The sequence below is a fragment of the Choloepus didactylus genome, chromosome 4 (genome assembly GCF_015220235.1).
Source record: "Choloepus didactylus isolate mChoDid1 chromosome 4, mChoDid1.pri, whole genome shotgun sequence".
Taxonomy (NCBI): domain Eukaryota; kingdom Metazoa; phylum Chordata; class Mammalia; order Pilosa; family Megalonychidae; genus Choloepus; species Choloepus didactylus.
The window spans coordinates 25,498,947-25,515,842 of record NC_051310.1 but is presented as its reverse complement, the minus strand read 5'-3'; the positions used below and the strand labels follow the sequence as shown (position 1 = coordinate 25,515,842).

Below are 16,896 nucleotides of genomic sequence, written 5' to 3'. Positions count from 1 at the left end.
TGCTCTGGCTAGAACTTCTAGCACAATGTTGAATAATCATGGTGACAGAGGTCATCATTGTGTCATTCCTGATCTTAGAGGAAAGGCTTTCATTCTCTCACCACTGAGTACTATACTGGTTGTGGATTTTTCATATATGCCCTTTATCATATTGAGGAAGTTTCCTTCAATTCCTATCTTTTAAAGTGTTTTAATCTAAAAAGGATTCTGAGCACAATCCTGGATGCTCTGTGGGGAGGGGCAGAGTGAGGAGGCAGGCACACTCTTAGGGTCCACCTTGGCCACTGCCTCTGCTTGGGAATGATCTGGGTGGCAGCAGGTGGCCCCATATAGTGGCCCTGGGTCACTTCTGTGAACCACCAACAGGAGGGATGGTCTCCAGCCCCATGCTTCCCCCTTTTGATCCTCCAGGAGTGTCGAGAGGGAACCACTCTTAATGTCAGGAAATTGGATGGAGGTTGAAGTGGGGTCCATGTAGTATTCCTCCATGAAGTCCTGCTTTTCTGGACTTGAAGTTTCAGTTAGGAAAGATTAAATGGAGTAGACAGGTGCCTGCTAGTTTTGAATGAATAATTCACATATCAGAAAAACGCTTTTGGGAAATGGCCTCTAAATCTTGGCTGAATTTTTAATCTTCCTCTGTGTATCAGCAATTGGAATTTTTTTTTTTAATGTTCTCAGCTATTTAGTATTTTGTTGGAAGAATAAAGTGATGCCCAGCTGTTCTGGTTTGAAAATATTACGTCCCCCAGAAAAAGCCATATTCTTTGATGCAATCTTGTGGGGCAGACATATTAGTGGGGATTAAGTTGGAACATTTGGATTAGGTTGTTTGCATGGACATGAGCCCCAACCAACTCTAGGTGATAACTCTGATGAGGTATTTCCATGTAGATGTGTCCCCACCCATTCAGGGTGGGTCTTGATCAGCAGAGCCATATAAATGAGCTGACAAACAGAAGGAACTCAGTACAGCTGAGAGTGACATTTTGAAGAGGAGCTACAGCCAAGAGGAACACTTTGAAGAAAGCACAGGAGCTGCAGATGAGAGACAGTTTGAAGGTGGCTGTTGAAAAGCAGACTCTTGCTCCAGAGAAGCTAAGAGAAGACAAACACCCCAAGAGCAACTGAGAGTGGCATTTTTGAGGAACTGCAGCCGAGAGAGGAACTTCCTGGGAGAAAGCCATTTTGAAACCAGAACTTTGGAACAGACACCAGAGACATGCCTTCCCAGCTACAGAGGTTTTCCGGACACCCATTGGCCATCCTTCAGTGAAGGTACCCAATTGCTGATGTGTTACCTTGGACACTTTATGGCCTTATGACTGTAACTGTGTAACCAAATAAACCCCCTTTTATAAAAGCCAATCCATCTCTGGCATTTTGCGTCCTGGCAGCATTAACAAACTGGAACAGATTTTGGTACCAGAGAAGTGGGGCTCTGGTGCTTCTGAGTTTGCAAATACCAAACACGTTGGGACGGCTTTTTAAAAGGATAAGGGAAAGATTCTGGAAGAATTGTGAGAAGCTTGATAGAAAAGGCCTAAATTGCTTTGAAGAGACTGTTTATGGAAATTTGGACTCTAAAGATACTTCTGATGAGGACTTGAGCAGAAATGATGAATGTGCCATTGCCAACTGGAAGAAAGGTGGTCCTTGTTTTAAAGTGGGGGAGAATTTGGCAAAATTGTGTCCTGGTGTCAGATGGAAGGAAGAATTTGAAAGTGACAACCTGGAATACTTAGCTGAGGGGATCTCCAGACTACTTATGGAGGATATACCCTGGCTTCTCCTTACAACTTATAGTAAAATGCGAGTGGAGAGAGATAAACTTAGAACTGAACTCTTGGGTTCAAAGAAACCAGAAGCTGATGGTTTGGAAAATTCTGGGCTTCCAGGGGGTGGAATCCCAGAAGCTATAGCCCAACATGAGGATTTAACCAAACATGGAACCCAACCACCATTTCAGTACAAGCCAATAATGGAAAAGGAGTTAAGCAGAAAGGATTTGTGGGAAGTCCTATTGTCTGACAGCTTTGAACCCTGTGTGCTTCATGCAAAGCCAACACAATTTTTGTGAGATCTTTATAGACAGAGCTGTTGCCAGTCTGGACTGGAGGGGACAGACAAGGAACAAATTGAAGGAAAAATTTCTTCAAAGACAGAGCCATGGAGGTTGAGGTCTGGAGTCAAGAGGCCTTGGGCTGGGAGAGCGGAGTGGCTCACATGCAAGGAAAGGGTGAGTTTGCCCCAGAGGTTGAGGGTGGGTCTTCTGCCTTGATTCTCTGGAAGAGTTTTGCCACCCCAGGCCCCAAAGAGGGTGGAGCACATTCTCAGGGAATTGGGGAGAGCCTGGCTGCCACCACACTGTTCTGAAGAGGTTGAGCGTGTGCCCTGGAGATGGAAGGGAATCCAGGTGCTGCCCCAATGTTTGAGGAGGGTGGGGCCAAGAAGGTGGTCTCCCCAATGTGTGGTTATGTTGGAGAACTCACCCTAGCATTTGGAGAGGAAAGGGCTGCTGAAAAGGCCCTTAAGATGGGTTGGACTCCCACTCTCTCAAGCCCCCAGGATGCAACATCATTCTGTTAATGACTCTCAGACTTTGAAATCTAATGGAGTTTGTTCTGCAGGTTTTAGAAACTGTTTTGATTCTGTTTAGCCTGTTTTCCTTACTGTTTCTCCTTTTCGCAGTGGGAATGTTTATCCTATGAATGTCCCTCCTTTGTAAATTGGAAGCACATAACTTGTTCCAAGTTCACAGATCCACAGCTAAGGGAGAATTTTGCCTTAGGACCGACCACAGCTATAATTGATTTTGATGGAATCTTGTACTTAACTATTGTTACTGAAATGATTTAAGTTTTTGTGATATTGTGATGGGATGAATGTATTTTGTATTTGGAAAGAATATGCTTTTCTGGGGTCCAGTGGGTAGAATGTGCTGTTTTGAATACATTATGTCCCCCAGAAAAAGCCATATTCTTTGATGCAATCTTGTGGGGCAGACATATTAGTGGGGATTAAGTTGGAACATTTGGATTAGGTTGTTTTCATGGAAATGTGCCCCACCCAACTGTGGGTGATGACTCTGATTGGATAATTTACATGGAGGTGTAGACCCACCCATTCAGGGTGGGCCTTAATCAGTGGAGCCATACAAATGAGCTGACAAACAGAAGGAACTCAGTACAGCTGAGAGTGACATTTTGAAGAGGAGCTACAGCCTAGAGGGACACTTTGAAGAAAGCACAGGAGCTGCAGATGAGAGACAGTTTGAAGGTGGCCGTTGAAAAGCAGACTCTTGCTCCAGAGAAGCTAAGAGAGTACAAACACCCCAAGAGCAACTGAGAGTGGCATTTTTGAGGAACTGCAGCCTGGAAAGGAACTTCCTGAGAGAAAGCCATTTTGAAACCAGAACTTTGGAACAGACACCAGCGACATGCCTTCCCAGCTACAGAGATTTTCCGGACACCCATTGGCCATCCTTCAGTGAAGGTACCCAATTGCTGATGTGTTACCTTGGACACTTTATGGCCTTATGACTGTAACTGTGTAACCAAATAAACCCTGTTTTATAAAAGCCAATCCATCTCTGGTGTTTTGTGTCCTGGCAGCATTAGCAAACTGGAATAGCAGCCTAATATTCTTCATAATGATCCTCATGCTAGACATTCAGATGATAATGGACAGAATTATCTAGAAGGACAGATGAACTTCAATGCAGATGCCTGCCAAAATAAAGATGAGGACTCAGACACTGCTGAAAAACTCCATCAGAAAGTTAAAATTCTTTTCTGGGTTATGACAGGACCTCAAAATTTAGAGAAAAAGCCCAAACATGTCAAAACTACATGGACCCAATGTTGTAATAAAGTTTTGTTTATGAGTTCAGAAGAAAATAAAGACTTCCCTACTGTGGGATTAAAAACCAAAGAAGGCAGAGACCACTATACTGGAAAACAGTTAAAGGTTTTCAGGATGTTTATGACCATTAATTAGAAGACACTGATTGGTTTATGAAAGCAGATGATTATACATATGTCATACTAGACAATTTCAGATGACTTCTTTCAAAATATGACCCTGAAAAACCCATTTACTATGGGAGATGATTTAAGCCCTATGTAAAACAAGGCTGCATGAGTGGAGGAGCAGCATATGTATTGAGCAAGGAAGCCTTGAAGAGATTTGTTGATAAATTTAAAATGGAAAAATGTTCACATAGTTCCTCCATCAAAGACTTAGCACAGGGGAGATGCATGGAAATTATAAACAGAGAAGTAGGAGATTCCAGAGATATGACTGGAAAAGAAACTTTTCATCCCTTTTGTACCAGAACACTTAACCAAAGGTTATCTACCCAAAACGTTTTGGTACTCGAATTATAGCTATTATCCTCCTGTAGAGGGTCCTAGATGCTGTTCTGATCTTGCAATTTCATTTCATTATGTTGACTTTCTAACTATGTATGAGTTAGAATAACTCATTTATCATCTTCATCCATATGGTTATTTATACCATTATCAACCTGCCTTACCCATGAATATACTAAAGGAAACAAGTGAAACATACAAAAATGATGATCCAAAAGTAAAATTATGAAACCATTGAAAGAAAAACATGAATGAACAGAATTAAAATGCCTGACATTCCAATGGAGAAAGACTTCTGCATTTCTGATATAGAATACTGGAATCCCAGTGTGGAATTCTTTCTAAATGGACATTCCATGTTAGAAATCTTTACTATGAATGACTGGAAACCAAAGCTTTAACAAGCTGTGAAATCTGTTAAAATGTGTTTTTGATACAGTAATACATGTATGAAGAATAAGTGTTTTTAAAATGGTGGCCAGGTATAGGGACTAGAAAAGAGATTTTGTTGCCTGCTCCTGACCACATGTGTTATTGACACTGAGAGACTAAAACAGTTGTTTGCTAAAACTACACTGCACCATGTTAGAAACACACACAATGCTAAAAAGATCTGCCTTAAAGAAAATTTCAGAAGAAAAATTTGTTGCTCAATGTTGCTTGTAAACTCAAGATGTGGCTTGGTATTTTCAGTATGACACAAATGAAACAACCCTCCCTCTCCCACTACACACACACACACACACACACACACACACATATGCTATTTTTCTGATGAAAATTTTCCTGTGATTAATTATAATTAGCATTATATCTTCCAGAAAAAGTGGTATATGAATGGCACTTGTCCTAAAGTGCATTAATAAAACCATACTTTGAAATTTAAAAAAAAAGTATGCTGAATTTTGTCAAATGCTTTTTCAGCATGCATTGAGATGATCTTTTGATTTTTCTCTTTTGATTTGTTGCATTGATTTTCATATGTTGAACCACCCTTGCATGCCATGAATGAACACCACATAATTGTGGTGTATAATTCTTTTAATGTGACTTTGGATTCAATTTGCAAATGTTTTGTTGAGAATTTTTTGCATCTATATTCATTAGGGAGATTGGCCCATAGTTTTCCTTTTTTCTTCTTCTTCTTTTTTTTGTAATATCTTTATCTGGTTTTGGTATTAGAGTGATGTTAATTTCATAAAATGAGTTATGCAGTTCCTTTTTCTTCAATTTTTTGAAAGAGTTTGAGTAGGAATGGTGTCAACTCTTTTTGGAAATTTAGTAAAATTCCCCTGTGAAGCCATCTGGCCATGGGCATTTATTTGCAGGTAGATTTTTAATGACCTTGGATCTCTTTACTTCTGATTGGTTTGTTGAGGTTTTCTATTTCTTCCTGGGTTAGTCCAGGTTGTTCATGTGTTTCCAGGAAATTGTCCATTTCCTGTAAATTGTCTGGCTTTTGGTATATAGTTGCTCATAGTATCCTCTTGTGATTGTTTTTATTTCTTCAGTATCCATAGTAATTGCACACTCTCATTTCTGATTCTGTTTATTTCAATCATCCCTCTTTTTGACTTTGTCATTCTAGCTAAGGGTCTGTCAATTTGATGATGTTCTCAAAGAACCAAATTTCAACTTTTTTTGTTGTTGTTCTCCAGCTCATTTATTGCTGCTTTAATATTTGTTGTTTCTTTTCTTCTACTTGCTTTAAGGTTGGTTTGCTGATAATTCTCTAGCCTATTCCTTTGTTCAGTTAGGTCTTTGGTTTTAGCTCTTTCTTGCTTTTTGATGCAAGCATTCAGAGCTACAAATTTCCCACTCAGTACCACCTTCACTGCATTCCATAAGTTTTGATAGGTTGTGTCCTTGTTTTCATTCATCTCTAGTTATTTGCCTGTTTCTCTTGCAATTTCTTCTTTGACCCACTGGTAGTTTAGGAGTGTGTTGTTTAACCCCCATATATTTGTGAAATATCTGGTTCTTTGGTAGTGGTTGTTTTCTAGTTGCATTCCATTATGTTCAGAGAATGTGCTTTCAATAATTTCAATCTTTTAAAATTTATTAAGATTTCTTTTGTGCCCCAGGATATGATCTTTTCTGGAGAAAATTCCATGTGTGCTACAGAAGAATGTATATCCTCACACTTTGAGATGTAACAGTCTATATATGTCTGTTAAATCTAATTCATTTATCATATTGTTTAGGTTCTCAGTTTCATTACTGATCCTCTGTCTAGTTGTTCTATCTATAGAAGGAGTGGTGTATTGAAGTCTCACACTATTATTGTAGATATGTCTATTGCTCCCTTCAGTTTAGCCAATGTTTTTCTCATGTAATTTGGAGCTCCTTGATTGGATGCGTAAACATTTATGATTGTTATTTCTTCTTCATGAACTAGCCCTTTTATAGTATACAGTGCCCTTCTTTTCTCTTATGACATCTTTGCATTTGAAGTCTATCTTATCTGGTATTAGTATAGCTACCTCTGCTTTCTTTTGGTTGCAGCTTACATAGAATATTTTTTTCTGTACTTTTACTTTCAGTCTCTTTTTGTTGCAGGGTCTAAGATAAGTCTCATGTAAATGACATATTGACAGTTCATACTTTTTAATCCATTTTACCAGTCTGTCTCTTTTAATTGGAGAGTTTAATCCATTCACATTCAAATTTATTACTGTGAAAGGAGTTCTTGAATCAGCCATCTTATCCCTTGGTTTTTGTTATCAGACCTATTTTTTCCCTCTCTGTATTTTTCTTTATGCTTCCTTTACTAATACTCTTCAGTTCTGTGCCCTTCTCCATACCTCTCTCTCCTTTCTTTTTTCTCAGCTGATGGAGCTCCCTTTTGCATTTCTCTCAGCATTTGTTTGTCTGTGAAAATTTTTTAACTCTCCCTAAATTTTGAAGGAGAGTTTTGCTGGATAAAGAATTCTTGGCTGGCAATTTTTCTTGTTCAGAATCTTAATTATGTCATACTACTGCATTCTTGCCCCTATGTTGCCCATTGATTAGTACTTAGTCTTATGTTGTTTCCCTTGGATGTGGTGAATTGCTTCTCTTTTGCTGCTTTCAGAACTTTCTTCTTCTCTTCAGCATTTTACAATCTGATCAGTATATGTCTCTGAGTGGGTTTACTTTAATTTATTTTATTTGGAGTTCACTGAACATATTTGGTTTTCATATTTATGACATTTAGAAGGGTTGGACTGTTTTCCCCAACTATGTCTTAAAACACTCTTCCTAGCCCTGTAGTCTTTTCTTCTCCTTCTTGGACACCAATGATTCTTATATTTGTGTGTTCCATGTTGTCCATCACTTCACCATGCCCTTTAGTCCCTCTCTAGTTTCCTTCCTGGAGGAAAATCTCACTTTGCCTCATCCACTCCACCATCTTCCCGGAAGTCCCCAAATTCCCTTTCAATCCTGATATTCTAAAAGTTTCAACTTAGATCACAATTAACATTAAAATGAAAAAAAAAAAAAAAACTGGAGTAATGAAGACCAGTGAAAAATTTCACGCTTTCCTTTATACATTGAACAAGAATCTATTGAGCACATAGAAGGTGGTAAAAACAAAACAAAACAAAACAAAAGACAAAGTGCCTACTCTTCAAGGACTTTGCAATCTCGTTAGAACAATAATGATAAGCAAATAAACACATAATAATGTCAAATAAGGAAAAATTCTTTATGGAAAAGAAAGGCAAGACAGCAGATGTGGTGATGCAGTTTGCCAAAGAGTTCTATTTTAGGTTAATTCTTAAGGGAAACACTTGAGAATACCTTCTAGACCATGTAACTGAATGGCATCAAAAGGACATCGTATTCTATTTCAGGCACTGTCTTACATGTGAGCACACATTATTATGTAACAATGTTAGACTGCTAAACACATTTGACAATTATTTTAAAAATGCAAATTTGGAGAGGAGATATAGTATTTTCCAGGCCCTGACAAACTTCAAAGAACAATTCTGGCACTTGAAAAAATTGACTAAGGAAAATCTAGCAATGACAGTTGACTATTGCATTTTCTCACATTATTACAATTATGAGTTGTCAAAGAGATAAGAGAAACTTAAGTCATTAGGGTGATTAGAGAGACGGTACCACTATAACTCTGTGTTTTTATTCTTGCTGGCTAATATCCAGATCACAATTTCTTGATTTTAAGTTTAAAAATCCTTTAAAATGTCAGCTCTAACTGCTTTCAGGGAATACAGTTGGGAATGCTCCTTCAAGCACAATAATGATTAATAAAGACATTGCTGATACTATAATATAAATGCTTGGATTTCCCTGCCCTGGATATATCACACACTTCATTTTCTCTTACTGCTCAGATGACATTCTTTTTCCCTGTCAGATTCCTCCACTGTTTTCCTCTGGACATTCATAGCCTTTTTAAATCCATTATATTTTAAGGGTTTTCACCTTAAGATTGGTAGGTAAGCAAAATCAAAGAGAAATTGCAGTAGCAAACTGTCCCTCTTGCTTACTAGATATAAGATCTTGGTCAATTCACTTATTTGATTCAAGAAATACTTCTAAAATTCTTATTTCATGACAAATTCTCAAGATATTTAGTTGAAAAGAAAACAAAAATGTCTTCCTTGTGCAACGCTTTCCGAATGGTTGGATTTATAATGAGGGCAATAGTTATATTAACTATCATATAGGTGTTGAATGGATTGAGATCACAGAAAAGCTTTTGATTTAAATAGACCCATTTATGCCATTTATTTGCATGAAATCTAAACAGTTTATTATAATTCAGTTTTCTAATGTGAAAAGTGAGGAAAGTAGTTACCTTCTGGAGTTACTGGGATAAATAGAGATAATTTATAGAAATATATAAATATATGAATTTATATCAGCTCCAGGAATGTGATAGGCATTCAAATTGTGCAATTACCATCTCTAAAGGAATGTCTTAGAAATTATCAACATACAGAGGTAGTTTCCAGCTCAAATGTCTTGACTGACCTCTGGATTCCAATATATGACTTTATACTGAAAAGTTCCTCTTAGGAAATCATAATAGGTTTCTTATAATTATTGCAAACTCAGAATCTCCAATGATGGATGCCTGTGTGCTAGATATCTTCTGTATTCCCCTCCAAACCCACTTTCTACCCTTCTTGACCCTCAATATGTCCAAGAAAGTTAACATGTGCATTGTGTGCTTAGATGTCAATGAGTTCCATTGCTCTCTGATTTCTTGTGGAATTCAGTCTATAGAAAGAACAAGTGAAAATAAAAGAAGAGTAAGGTTGAGGAACTTCTTCACCCACCACTTAAAATTCTGGCACCTTATTTGAGGGTTTGATATGGGTTGGCTCAATCTTTCATATAGTTCAATGTTCTTGACAGGTGGCCTTGTCCACAAAGTTCCCTCTTTTTTCCATTTCTTTTAAATTCTCCCTCCCTGTGCTTACTAGCTTCAGGGTATAGCCTGTTTCTTGTAGTGTTCCTACTCCCTGATCACACTTTTAAAGAGTCACTTTAGTAGATAAACACCAAGGTAGCCATTTGAAGTACATCATCTTTTTGTTTAGCTTTGCCTCCACAAGCCTTAGAATAGTATATAGTACCAAGTTGGCTCTCAATAGATACTTGTTTGCTGACCATCTAACCATCAAAATTGGAAAACTGAAAGCTACTTGATATTGTTATAGTCTCTTACATCCATATCTCATCAGAAACTAAGTTGCAGAGATTCCACTTACTTCCAGTGATGGCTTGAAAGACAAATGTTCCCCAGAAAGACAAATGTTCTTAAATATAATCCAATCCTGTGGGTGTGAACCCATTGTAAGTATGAACTTTTAATAAGGTTACTTAAGTTAAAGTATGACCCACCTCAATCAGGATTGGTCTTAATTGTATTACTGGAGTCTTTAAGAGAGAATGAAATTCAGACACAGAGAGAGAAAGTCACAGAGTTAGTAGCTAAAAGCTGAAACCAAGAGAGGAGAAGGGAGAGGCAAGAAAATACCACCATGTGCCTTGCAATGTGACAAGCTAAGGACCTAGAATCATCAGCAGCCAGTCCCAGAATGCCTCAGTTTTTAGAGAGAAATCATTACCTTGATTACACCTTAATTTGGACTTTTTCTCAGCCTCAACCTGTAAACATAAAAATTCCCATTGTTTAAGCCAACCCATTTTGTGGTATTTGCTTGAGAAGCCTAGAAAACTAAAACAAATTTTGGTACCAGCAAAATGGGGTGCAGCTTTTGCAAATACCAAAAATATAGAAACCACTTTGGAAATGGGTAATAGAAGTTGGAAGAATTGTGAGCTGCTTGATAAATAAAAAGCCAAGATTGTTTAGAAGAGACTCTTGGTAGAGATATGGAAGCTAAATGTACTTCCAATGGAGCCTTAGATGAAAATGAGGACTGTGTTATTGGAAATTGAAGGAAGGGTGATTCTTGTTTTAAAGTGGCAAAGAACTTGTCTTAATTGAGTTCTAATGTCAGATGGAAGGCAAAAATTGAGAGTGATGAACTTGGATATTTAGCTGAGGAAATATCCAGGCTAAGTGTGCTAAAATCAGCCTGATGTCTCCTTGCAGCTTATGGTAAAATGTGAGAGGAAAAGGATAAGCTGAGAACTGAATTGGGCTCCAAGAAACCAAAAAGTGATAATTTGGAAAATACTAAGCTTCCAGAAAGTGAGTTCCCAGAAGTAGTGCTCCATGTGGGTGTTTGACTAAACATGGATCTAGTCAGCTATTTCAGTGTAAGTCAAGATTGGGGATGCAATTATCCAGGAAAGATTTGTGGAATGTTCTTTTGCCTGATGGTTTGTACCCCCTTATTAAATGCAAGGCTGACAAGTTTTTACATGATTTGTACAAATGGAACCACTGCAAGTCTGGATTAGAGGGAGCAAAAAAGGGACAAATTGCAGGAAAAAATAACTTCAGGGGCAGAACCAGAGAAGCTGTAGTCTGGATGGAAGGTATTTCCTTAGGCCAAGAGAGCAGGCCCACCCATTTGTGTGGAAAAGGGAACTCTGCCCTGGGGCTTTGAGAGGGCAGGCCTTCTGGCCCATTGTTCAGAAAGAGTGCTATGACACCAATGCTCAGAGATGGTTGGGGCTTATGTCCCATTGTTTTGCAGTGAACCTGGCTGCCATGCCAATACTTGGAGAGGGTGCAACCTTCACTCCAGTGTTCAGAAATAGCATGGTCACTGCATAAGCACTTGTATGGGGTGGGGTTGATGCTCCGTTAGGCCTGGAGGAAAAATCTTTGATTTACAGTTGATTCCCAGACCTTGGAATCTCAAGGAGTTTGCCCTGTTGAATTTTCAAATTGATTGGGACATGTGACCCCTGTTTGCCTTCCAATTTCTCCCTTCTAGAATGGAAATGTTTAACCTATGCCTTTTCCTTTATTGTATATTTGAAGCAGATAACTTGTTCTCTAGGTTTCTCAGTTCATAGATGGTGGGGAATTGTGCCCAAGGATAGAAAACATCCATAACCCATTTAGATGAGACTTTGTTATGGAAATGACTTAGACTTTTGGGATGTTGTGACTTAATGAATGCATTTTATGTGTAGAAGAAACATATTTGGGGAGTCTAGAGGGTGAAGTGTGGTGGTTTGAAACTGTATATACACAAGAAAGAAATCTTCTTAAATCTAACTTATTCCTTTGGGCATGAACCCATTTTAAGGGGGATTTTTTGATGATTTTACTTCAGTTAAGGTGCTGATCACCTTAATCAGGATGGGTCTCTTATAAAGGAATATAAGAGAATGGAATTCAGACACACAGAGAGAAGGTTATAGAGGGAGTGACCATCAACAGGACCTGGAAGAGAAGGGAGAAACCAGGAGACACTGCCATATGACTTGCCATGGGACAAGGTAAGGATCAAGAATTGCCAGCAGCCAGCCCCAGAATGCCATAGTCTTCAGGAAAAAAGCATTGCCTTGATGATGCCTTGATTTGGACTTTTTCCCAACCTGAAACTGTAGGTGAAAAAATTCCTATTGTTTAATCCAACCCATTTTATGGTATTTGGTTGAGCGGCCTAGGAAACTAAAACACTTTCTCAATAACTTCTATACTATTGCTCTTATCCTTATTTCTATTGTGACCAGCTCTATTTCCTGATCACTCGCTGGTTGAAACTTTGCATTGCATCTTTAATTGGCTTCCTTGCCTCAAACTAGCCCCTGTGAAATTTGTATTCACAATGGGGCCAGAAAGGATGTTTAAAACACAAATCTTTATTTCCTTATCTTGCTAGAATCCCTTCAATTCATACAATCACCACACCTCAGTGTTCAAGATAGTATTCCTTCTGATTAACTCCTCTCTGAATTTTATCTTTTTTTCCCTTAGGAGGCATGTTCTGAAGAAAGAAGTCATCGTAGCTGACTTATATCCTCAAGACTTTTTCTTCATTTATTTATAACCTTACTCACACATAGTTATTTTCCCATGTTAAATATAAGTACATACATACATAGTGTATATATATATATGTATGTGTATGTGTATATATATATATATACATACATGCATATATAGTCCTGCTTTGATACTTGCCTTGCTTCTACATTGCATAATGCCTCTCTATTTTTAAAGTCACAATTGTTTTCATATATGTTTTATCTTTTCTGTTTTTTTCTTTATAGAGAAGTTGTGGGTTTACAGAACAATCATACATAAAATACAGGATTCCCATATATCACCCTATTATTAGCAGTCTGCATTGGTGTGGAGCATTTGTTACAATTGGTGAAAGCACATTTTAATTGTACTATTAACTATAGTCTGTGGTTTAACTTAGAGTTCATTGTGTAGTGCAGTACCATGAGTTTATTTTTTTAAATTTTATTCTGTTACCATTTGTATGGGCTAACTTTTCTCCTTTTAACCATATTCAGATATAAAATTACGTTCACAATGTTGTGCTACCTTCACTACTATCACCCATTATCAAAATATTTCCATTTTTCCAAATATGAATGCTGTACATTTTAAACCTTAACTTACCATTCCCTAACCCCACCCAGTCTCCTGGTAATCTATATTCTGGACTCCAATTCTATGAGTTTGTTTATTCTATATATTTGATGTCAGTGAGATAATACAATATTTGTCCCTTTGTATCTGGATTATTTCACTCAACATGATGTCTTCAAGTTTCCTTTATGTTGTTGCATGTATGTTTTCTTTAATTTATTTATTTTTTTTATTTTCTTTCAGGAATAATTTGATTTTTCTGATTTGGATGTGCTGAGTTGGCCAACAGGTCCACATGGCTTACACAGGTGATCCTAGTCGCCCAACAGCCAGGGTGTTTGGCTTGTCAAAATCATTAGGGCTGGCACAGTAGACAGTGCCCTGGAACAGTTTTTGGAAAGATTGTTTCCCCCACTCTTTCTTCAACCTGAAGCCCTCTTGTTTAGGAAGGCTCTCAAGAGAGTCCATAGATACCTGGGCTTTTATATACTGCTTTTTAATACTGTTTTTTTCTCAATCTCCAATTAATAAGTCCACCACAATTTTGCTTTTGACATAATCTATCCAGTGAACTTCTCCTATCATTGCCAAACATTGACCTTCACCATGAGCAGCTCTCATACTCGCATAGTTTTATGTTAGAATAATTTGACACTTTGACTCCCATAACACCATGGTACTTATTTTCTCTTTTCATCTTAAACTATCTCATTCTTCCATACTCATAATTACATCATAATATTCATAAAGTCTCTGTCCTAAACCATCTCTTCTTATTCTACATACTCCATCTGCTCAATTTAATTCACATCTATACCTCAAATTCCCCATAATATAGTTTATTATCCCCCAAATCACTCCCTTCTCCAGAACTTTCTTTAAAATAGAAAGCAATATATCCATTTGCTTCCTTCTCATTTTGAGTGGATGTCATGTAGATATCTCAAAACTGACACCTATCATAGTGAACTTACCTTCCATCCATCCCACTGAACCCATTTGCACTTTTTTTAATTAATTGTGAGTTTACAGAAAAATCATGCATAAAATATAGGTCTCTTATATACTGACTTATTAACCCCTTGCATTAATGTGGCACATTTGTTAAAATTGATGAAAGAACATTTTTTATAATTGCACATTAACTATAGACCATGGTTAACCTTAGGGTTCACTACTGTGTTATACATCCCATGCAGGGTTCTCTAGGGAAACAGAATCAATAGGAGATATTTGTAACTGGTATGAGATTTTATAAAAGAGTCTTGCACAACTTCAGTAATGCATGAGTCCAAATTCCATAGGGCAGACTGTGAGCTGGCACTCTGATGAAGGTCTTCAATGAACTCCCCAGGAGAGGCTGGGTGGCTCAATTAGAGATGCAAGTTCTCTCTTCTGACCACTGAAGCTATCACCTCTCCTTAAAAACTTTTCACTAACATTGGGTATCTGTGTGACACCTGAAACTCAGAGCTAAAGTTCAACAGATATGAATGTCAGTATTAGCACATACAGCAACTGTTAAAAAAAGCTGAAAAAGAACCCCAACTTCAATTAGAGATTTGAATTAAGCAGATTTTGTTAAGACTAGGGCAAATCAGGCCAAAGGGTAAAGGTCAAAACTGACTGTTTAAAACTTCAACTTCCATGTGAGACCAAGGGAAGAGATGTTTATTTGAAGCAGGATCTATATTTCCTAAACAATATAACATCTACAGTTGGTTCAAACACCATAATTACATGGAGCTTTGAATAGGAAGTGATATCTGGTGGCTTTGTATAGTGAAATAACAACACATCCCAGAGTAATTGGGGCAGAGAATAAAAATATATATGCAGGGCTCCTCTGAGAAGCTGGGGAAAATGTGGAAGTGTTGGACTTCCTCACCTGGATTGTTGCTGATGGTTTCACAAACACTGATGACTGATGGTTTGGTTTGCCAAGCCCTCTCTCTTAGGGCTTGCCCTTATGAAGCTTGTTTCTGCAGAGAGCCTAAACCTGCTTATAATAGTGCCTAAGAGTCTACTGCTGAGTACCTCTTTGTTGTTCAGATGTGGCCCTCTCTCTCTAGCTAAGCCAACTTGGTGGGTGAAGTCACTGCCCTCCCCACTATGTGGGAACTGACTCCCAGGGGTTTAACTCTCCCTGTAAACACAGGATATGACTCCCAGGGATGAATCTGCACCTGGTGTCATGGGATTGAGAACATATCCTTGACCCAAGGGGGATGTGAAATGAAACAGAATAAAGTTTCACTGGCTGGGAGATTTCAAATAGAGTCAAGAGGTCACTCTGGTGGATACTTATGTACTATATAGATAACCCTTTTGAGGTTTTAATGTATTGAAATGGTAAGAGGTAGATACCTGAAACGATCAAATTCCAACCCAGTGGCCTTGACTCTTGAAGATGTTTGTGTGGCAATGTAGCTTACAAGGGGTGACAGTGTGATTGTGAAACCTTGTGGATTGTGCTCACTTTATCCAGTGTGTGGATGGATGGGTGGAAAAATGGGGAAAAAGACTAGATGAAAGATGCGGTGGCATGGGAGGGTGATTTGGGTGTTCTTTTTTGCTTTTATTTTATTTTTTATTCTTGTTTTTATTCTTTCTGATGTAAGGAAAATGTTTAGGGATGGATTTGGGTGATGAATGAACAACTATACCATGGTGCTGTGAGCAGTTGATTGTACACCATGGATGCTTATTTGGTATGTGAATATATCTCAATAAAACTGAATCTAATTATTTAAAAAAGCCTTCCATTGATTAGATTAAATGTCTCTCACTGCAGAAGATACTCCTCTGGACCAATTCTGATGTAATTAGCCACAGATACTGTCACTGTATTGATAATTTAAGTCCATTTAATGTCCTCACAGCAACACATAAGCCAGTACTTGCTTGACCAGACAACTAGGCACCATCACCTGGCCAAGTTGACACATGGACCTAACCATCACATAGTAAAATATATAAAACCTAAAACTTCCACTTTTAATCACATTTGAAAATGTTTCAGGACTGTTAATTTTATTCATGATGCTATGTTACCACCACTGTCATTCATTACCAAAATTTACATCATTCCAAATAAAACCTCTATACAATTTTAATTATTAATTCCCTAGTCCTTTTCCCTACCTCATCCCCTAGTAACCTATATTCTAGATTCACACTTTCTGAATTTGCTTATTCTAAGCATTTCATAACAGTGAGATCACACAATATTTGTCCTTTTGTGTGTGACTTATTTCAGTCAACATGATGTCTTCAAGGTTGATCAATTTTGTCACATTTATCAGAATTTCATTCTTTTTTATGACTGAATAATATTCTGCTGTGTATATATAACACATTTTGTTCATCCATTCATTGGTTTATGAATACTTGTTTGCATTCGTCTTTTGGAAGTTGTGAATAGTGTCACTATTTACCTCAGTGTAAAAATATCTGTTGCAGTCTCTGATTTCAATTTTGGGGGTGTATTCCTTGAAATGGGATTGCCAGGTCATATGATAATTCTATACT

The 16,896-nt window shown here is 37.8% G+C and overlaps 1 pseudogene; it reads left to right on the top strand.

Moving 5' to 3' along the window:
- Window positions 1-602: 602 nt before the first annotated feature.
- Window positions 603-4,602, top strand: LOC119533240 (annotated as a pseudogene).
- The last annotated feature ends 12,294 nt before the right edge of the window (window positions 4,603-16,896 follow it).